This window comes from Corvus kubaryi, unplaced genomic scaffold, assembly GCF_017639235.1.
Source record: "Corvus kubaryi isolate FWS band 111438036 unplaced genomic scaffold, C.kubaryi_AGA036_p1.0 split3-73, whole genome shotgun sequence".
In the NCBI taxonomy this organism is placed as follows: domain Eukaryota; kingdom Metazoa; phylum Chordata; class Aves; order Passeriformes; family Corvidae; genus Corvus; species Corvus kubaryi.
Window position 1 is genome coordinate 23,934,433 of NW_024582091.1, and position 7,416 is coordinate 23,941,848.

Below are 7,416 nucleotides of genomic sequence, written 5' to 3' on the forward strand. Positions count from 1 at the left end.
TCTGTTTCCCTTAGGGAAGGATGCCTTTGCTATTTTTGCAGCATGTTGTTGACAATGAGGGATTTGTGGCTACACCTTTAAAAAAAAAATAAGCAAATGGTAATAGTGGTGCCAAGGAGTTCTATCACCACCAAAATTTCATGAGAGACGGTTTGGATGTCTGAAAAAAGCAGCCATTGGAACCACTTGAAGAACAACAAACCCTTACAACCCCTCAACTGGAACCCCAAATCAGATGTGTTCATTAATGTAAGACAAGTGAAGTCAGGTTACCCAAACTGCCCTGTTGCTAAACATATGACACGTAAATAGCCAGCCTGTTGTTCCCTTGCCAGTACAATAAACTACCTCCTCCCCCACCTCTCCTTACGTAACCTTGTTAAATAAAGACTGAAGAACCCTGAACAGCACAAGTAAAAACAGGCCATGGATTTAAAAGAGGGGTGTGTGAATTGCTTCTGACAAACAGGTATTCTTTTGCTGGAAGGGGACTCAGGGATTTCATTAAGGGAAAATACCCAACACTTTTCATTCTGATTGTTTCAGAACTAGCATTTTCACCTGTAAGTGGAAAAATCCCAATAGAGAGAGTAAATTAAAAAGGCTAACAACAATCAAACAAGACATCCTGCAGTGTTTTTCAATACTAGATTTATTCTCTTTGGTTCTGAGAACATTGCATAACCCTTGTAATACTATAGCTTATTGCATTGCCTCGTCATACTGCGCGAACTTGTGCTGTGACACGTCCACCTGCAGATGCATCAGACACACTGGCAACACCTATGACACAATAAACCCGAACTATGTTAATTCAAGCTTGATGGGACATGTGGCATTCCCACCTACAGGACTGGAACCCCTCTGCTGTACGTACACAGTGGCCAGGCAGCCTCAGACTGTGCTGTACTACACGCTGTGGACCTGGGTGCCAGTGAAAAGATGAATTCAGGGAGGAGTCTCTATTGTTTGATATCCAAGTTGAAGGAGGAGTGAAAGGTCTTTGTTCCAGTTCCTGAATTACATTATTTTTAGACTTTGTTTTGCGCAGCAGAACCCAAACTACACAAAACCCCAACTGTGCCCTCAAAAACTCATTCATTTTCCCACTATTAGTCACCTGTTTCTTAAGGAGGCTTTTACATCTGCAGGACATTAGAATATCCTGAAGCATTTGTGAGCAATGCATTGATGTGAAGAAAAGCTGAGAACAGTTACCTTGGGGCTGAGAAAGGATTTCATAGTCATAATCAGCTCTAAAGTACCAGTCTGAGTGAAGCTGCAAAATGCCAAAAAAGAGAGCCAAAAGAGGTCTCTCTGCCTTTTCAGTCATCCCAGTTTTCCTGTTCTTGCCAGCTCTGTCACTTTCTCGACGACAACCCTTCTTATTTTGTCATTTTTTTCTGCCCTTCACTCCAATTCGGTTGATAGGATCTAATACATTTTAATAGGGTTCAAAGCGCAGCCACATTAATTCTGTAAATGACCCTAATAGCTTTCAAATGTTCATATCAATGCTTTTACATCTTTAGTAATAAGAATGTGGAAGTATTTGTAGTCTGTAAAATAACAGGGAAAATTGGCTTCAGACATAAGTTTTACTGCCAATAAAACTGTATATAACCATTCGCCCATTTTTTAACCCAGATGAATTACTAATATGAATTCTAAAAATAGTCTGAAAAAAGCTTAGTTTTGTCCTCTTGCCACCTTTGTCTCAAAATAAGGTGAGGCTGAGAAATATGATATCTTCTAGTCTACCCAATCTCACTTTTCTGCTGTGTCTCCCTCACAGGGAAGAATCACATTCTTCCATTCTTTTCACCACTGCTTCTCAGTAAATCAGTTCCAAACCATCTAACATGATTATAAAAGCAGGAGGCCAATGGCTTTGAGTTTACTTTTCTTTCTGATTTTAGGAGGTAATAAGATTGTTTAGTAAGCAGATTCAAAGTTTTCATCATGACATTGCAACCTGATGGATTTTGTTTCTCATCTACTCTCAGAACTACTAAAATCGAACACTGATGGTAACAATTCAGAAGTGCTCATTCAATGCTCCCTCACTGCATATGTTTTAAAATATAGGATGAAAAAAAACCCCTAGCCTGAATACTTGATATGTTTGAATCAGGGTTAGTGTTATTGTGAATGGTCAAATAAATCACTTGGAATTGTTTCTCTTGTCTGATAGGAGAAGAAGACAAATACTTCCAGCATGATCTTCTTTGTGTACAAACATAGAAATTTAATTTTAAGATTATCCTTACTAGTAACTTTTGGCAGATATCAGTCCCTGCAGTCAATTGTCTCAGTGTACATGTCATACTGATTTAAAAATCTTTTAGAAACTGATGTCTCTCTCTACAGAACTTACATGGGCCTCTTTACTGGAGGCTAAGAGGTCATATCAACCTACAATAAATTAGTAGAAACAAAAATGCAAATAAAAGCTTCACCTCTACAAAGTGAAATGGTGTGGCTTCCAAAGGGACAAAAGGTCCTTGCACTGATTTAATAAATTCTACTAAATGGGTACTCTACATGTCTGTGTAAATTCCAGCCCCAGATTGTAAGTGCTTCCCACTGATTCAATACAATAGAAGATCAACATTGCTGAATTGAATCCATGCAAACGTTCAAATAAATATATAGGAAATGATTTTATGATTCTTGTCATTCAGCTCTTATTTAGAAATGTAGAAATTTCATGCTTCTCTTTGAAAATAGGATAGCAGTAAGGATAGGCCCAAACTGCCTACTTTTGAGTTGCAATCCAAATCTGATTTTCCCAAGCAAGTTTATTTTGGCTCCAATACATTGATTAGGTTCTTCCAGCTGAAGAAAAAAAAAGTTGTTTCACAATGCACTAACTAAAACAGGAATCCAAGGCAATATTTTCTCATTTATCTGGTCATGGAAAATACTGACACTGGCTACCTCTAGCCAAGAAACATGCAAGCCTTTAGAAAAGCTCATTATTATTAGTGACACTGTGTTTTGAGGAGCTGAGATCCCCTGGATGGAGGAGTCCAGGACTCTTTTGAAAATAGGACATATCCACTGACTGGATTCTAATGAAACCTCCTTGGCATATGAATTTCTTCATATGGTTTTCTCATTTGGCAGAACAGCAAATCCACAGAAATTACTTTTCACTGAGATTAAACAAAATCCAAATGACAGTTCTATCCCATTTTATGTAAATAATATGTAAACATCGAAGAAAAACCACTCATGGGACGTGTGCCACTTTGCTGCTTCTTCCCAAATGAGCCTTTGGACAACATGGTTATTAGAAGTATGAAGACAAGCAACATCTGCTTCCAAAGGATGAAGCCAGATCCTCTGCATGATCCTGTATTATACAAATCAAGGCATAATATTGGAGAACTGAAAACCAGTTCTGTCTGTTAAAGGATTGGAGAGTTTTGATATACTTAGGCTAGTTGTTGTCTATAGATTTCCCATTGCTCATTTTCTTTTTTTAAAAAGTGAGAACTACAATGTCCTTTCTTTCTCATCTTTCTTAAAAAATAACTTTTTTTCTCTTTTGAAAAAGAGAATTCACCATTGTTTTTCTAGCAGTACACCTGGAAGTGGTCCTCTCTCTGTGGGAGTAGGAGGGCTGCAGAAGCAATGAAAGCACCAGGAAGAGGCTAAAGGGAGGATTCACAGCAAGAGTTTCCATTTTGTTTCCTTTAACCAAGGCAAGTAAGCCTGTTAACCTCTTTCATTGCTGGAGCTAAAAATCTCCCCCAACCCTAACATATCTCACCTGGCAGTAGGTCTGCTTTGCTGTTTCCCTTTCATTCCTATTTATTCAAGAAGAAAAATATCCCAAATTAGGGCAGGCCATCATCAATTCCAGTCAAATCATCTTGAGAGTGCAAAGTGTCTGTTATCAATCACAGCAAATAGTAAATACCTGCTCTGGAAAATGGGTGGTGGAAGATACAGTCTACCTTGCAGTACACAAAGCAATTTTAAAGAGAAGTTTTACCTGAGAACTGCATTATCAAACCCTCTATTCTTTCATGTGGACTCTCAGAGTTGCATCTCTTTTCCCCTAGGAATGATGATACGTGTTAAATGTAAACTTTATCTTAAACTTCCTTGTACAGGCATACAGACCTGGGAATCTTACTGTTCTCCAAAGTCTGATTTGTTAAAAATTAATTGTGAGACAATAGTATTTCTCTCTTGACATTTGTTTTCCTGTTAAAGATAATGTTGGAACCCGTGACATGACCACATCCAGCTGCACCAGACACATCAAAATCGGTGACAGGATGAAACCAAATTACTAGGCCTTTTTGTGGCTGGGGCACCATGTGATGCATCACAATGCAAGATGACAATTGAAACATTTTAAACTGTAGTTCAAACCACAGCAAAGAAAACCTCAGGACTCAAGATCAGAGACAGAGAGAAAGAGAGAGGTGTTTGCAAACTGTGAAAGAGGAAGGGATTTAGCTCTTTTCTTCTTCACAGGTTCACCATCTCTGACTTGCTGCCAATTGCCCAAAGGGCCTTGACAGCTGAAGGACATTATACAAATCTACAGGAACAGCGGAGGGAGAAGGGAAGCATTTGGGTCATATGTGCAAAAGATCTAAGCATTCCTATCTCCCTCTCTGCTGCATCCATGGGCAGAAATAATCAAGCACTGAATGGGCCATAAGGCTGGCAGGACCAGGAGAGGATGAGGCAATTATCACAGATGTGTGAGAGAGAGAAGCTTGCCAAGGTTTTATCACAACAGTCACCCATAAAGCAACTAAAAGAGCAAATTTTGAGAGTAGACTGTCTCTTTAAAGTAGACATATGTAGAATATCAGAGATGGAAAATGTTCTGTGCTTTGGAATAGTAACAGTAAACCCAGTACAACCATAGAAAAAATAGTCAAATAGCAAATGGTTTGCTAGGATGCTTTTCTGATTAACTATCCAGTGTGATGAGGCAATCCCTTTCCCAGGCTGTAACTTGATGTTTTTTTAAAAAAAAATTAAATAGCTTTCATTTCTTTTCGATGTGCAGGTCTAAAATTTTAATTTTTTATCAAAAATTGATGCAGTCAGAAAAATGCTGTTGTGTTTTCTGCATCTCTTTGATCCACAAGAGTAGTCATGGTCAATTTATATTTACAAAGTTGGGGGGGTTTAGGCCTCCATGCTGCAAAAAACTTTCTGTTCTGAAAGTCAAACCCATGTTATTTCAAGTTGAAGAGTTATTGCCACCAGCAAAGACTCCATGGGAAGATTCTGTGCGGATTTTATGGCAAGTTCAAATTTTTTGTCCTTGTTTTCAAACTACACCATTGCTTAGCTGAATATTACCCTTGTCTTAATCTTCTTCTGTGAAATGCTGTTTCTTCCATGTCAGTTCAGTGGTATCATCTTGACATATAAGAGCATCACTAAATATCCCTCAGGTTTCCCGCTTCACATCACAAATATTCTCTCATAATTTTTCACTGGTTTATGCCAAGAAAATGCCTAGAAATGTACCCCACCTTTGAGTTCTACAAAGTATTCAATATTTATTTTCCCATTCTGCCTTCAGTTACAATTACTCAGATATTTTATATTTTAGGCATAGCCTAAATTTCATTTCAGTTAGTTTATTGTATAACTGTGATGAGTTTGGGACCTGGATTTTAAAGTTAGGCCTAGATTGCGTGGAGTTATTCCAGTGCTGTAGAAGTCAGGAGATCTTTCATACCAATCATTTGCAGTTATGCAGCCCAAATGAAGGTGATGGGAGGAAAAGATAAAAGCTGGCAGAAATCACTCAAGAGTGAAGAATGTCTGCAAAGTACAGAGGTAGAGAAATAGAGTTTTCTGGTAGTTGCATTTCAGCCATCATTTTAAAATTAGTTTTAATTTTGCAACCACCTGTTTTAAGTATTCAGATATCTATGAACTATTATACAATTGCTCTGGAAAGAAATATCCTTTCAACAAGTTTGTTTCAGAGTGTTGCTTGCACAGGACTTTGCTTCGTTCCATCTCTGAAACAATTTATGATTGGTCCCATAGGCACAGGAGTCTGGGAGCTCTGTGCATACATTTGCTGTGAAAAATCATATTTTTCCCCTTTTGCTCATCCTTAGAATGCATATCAGAGGTATTACCTCTTTGTGCAAGATGTTTGCAAGCAGTTTAAGCTGAAGAGGAGAAAGTGCGTCTTCCCACTCATTATGTGTAATTTTCTTTTGATTTGTTTTGATTCATCTTAATGGGGATGGAACACCATGTAGGTGTGGGCGTAGATGATGGGGTGGGTAAATTCTATGGGGAATGAGCTGACCAAGCAAGTTTGAAACTACCTCTCAAAATGACTCTTCATACAAACTTGAGGAGGCAATCAGACACTCGTTTTAGAATCCTTTGACAAATCCCTATGCTCTGCTTAACGAAGTTGTAAAAGCAAAGGATTGTGCTGCCAAAATTAAATGGCCATGTCAGCTCCTTCTGCACAGGAATTTGTTTTGTTACTATGTTTTTGTTACTATGAAGTCTGTTGTCAATAAAATCATGTGTCTTCTCACTCAGAAGACCACATACATGCATCATGTGTTTCTGCTCACATCTAATGCTATTGACCAACCTCAGTGAGGCAGCCAGGGTTACCCTATGCTGGCCCAGAGCTCTTGAGATTGAGGGATCAGTAGTGAAAGGAAGGATAACTATTATAGAGCAAATCTACGGGTGGAAGAGGGCTTTCATCCATCCCATCTGTTCATGGTACCATAAGGAACTCAGTTAAAAATCAACAAGCAGCTCTAACTCTTCCACAGTCCACACCATGATAACCCAGAAAAGAAAAGTTCAGGAAGACAACCTACAGGAAAATGCCTCAGAAAAATGTCTCTGTTGAAATCACACGGTCACAAAGCTGAAGGGACTGGAGAAATGAAAGGGGGGGGGGGGGTGAGAATTTTCTATAAGTAAGCAGGTATCTGACAGTTCTTGAGTGTATCAAGTTGTCATAAGTTGACAGGTTGTCATAAGTCCTACAATCCCACCCAAACAGCAGAAGAAACCTGTGAAAATTCTGCAGGGGGAACTCAAGAGCTTCTTTCAGTGGAAGGAAACAATCTGGCCTATAATTAAGTTTTCATCTCCTATTATTTATCCAACATCATAGCATCTCATCCAACATCTACCTTGCTGACGCTGTTTATTTGGTTAGTTCATTATATTTCTCTATAATTTGTTGCAGTTGAGCCGAACACAATGGCTTAGAAAAACACCATTCCAAACACTTTCATCATCGCAACTTTCTAAATGTCCCAGCCCTACTTGTTGCCAAGCAGAGAAAGAAGCATTGCCATTTCTGTCACACTCGACTGCCATCCTTTGCCTCTAAACATCCACCCGCACTTGCTCTGGGACCTGCTATTTGTTCAT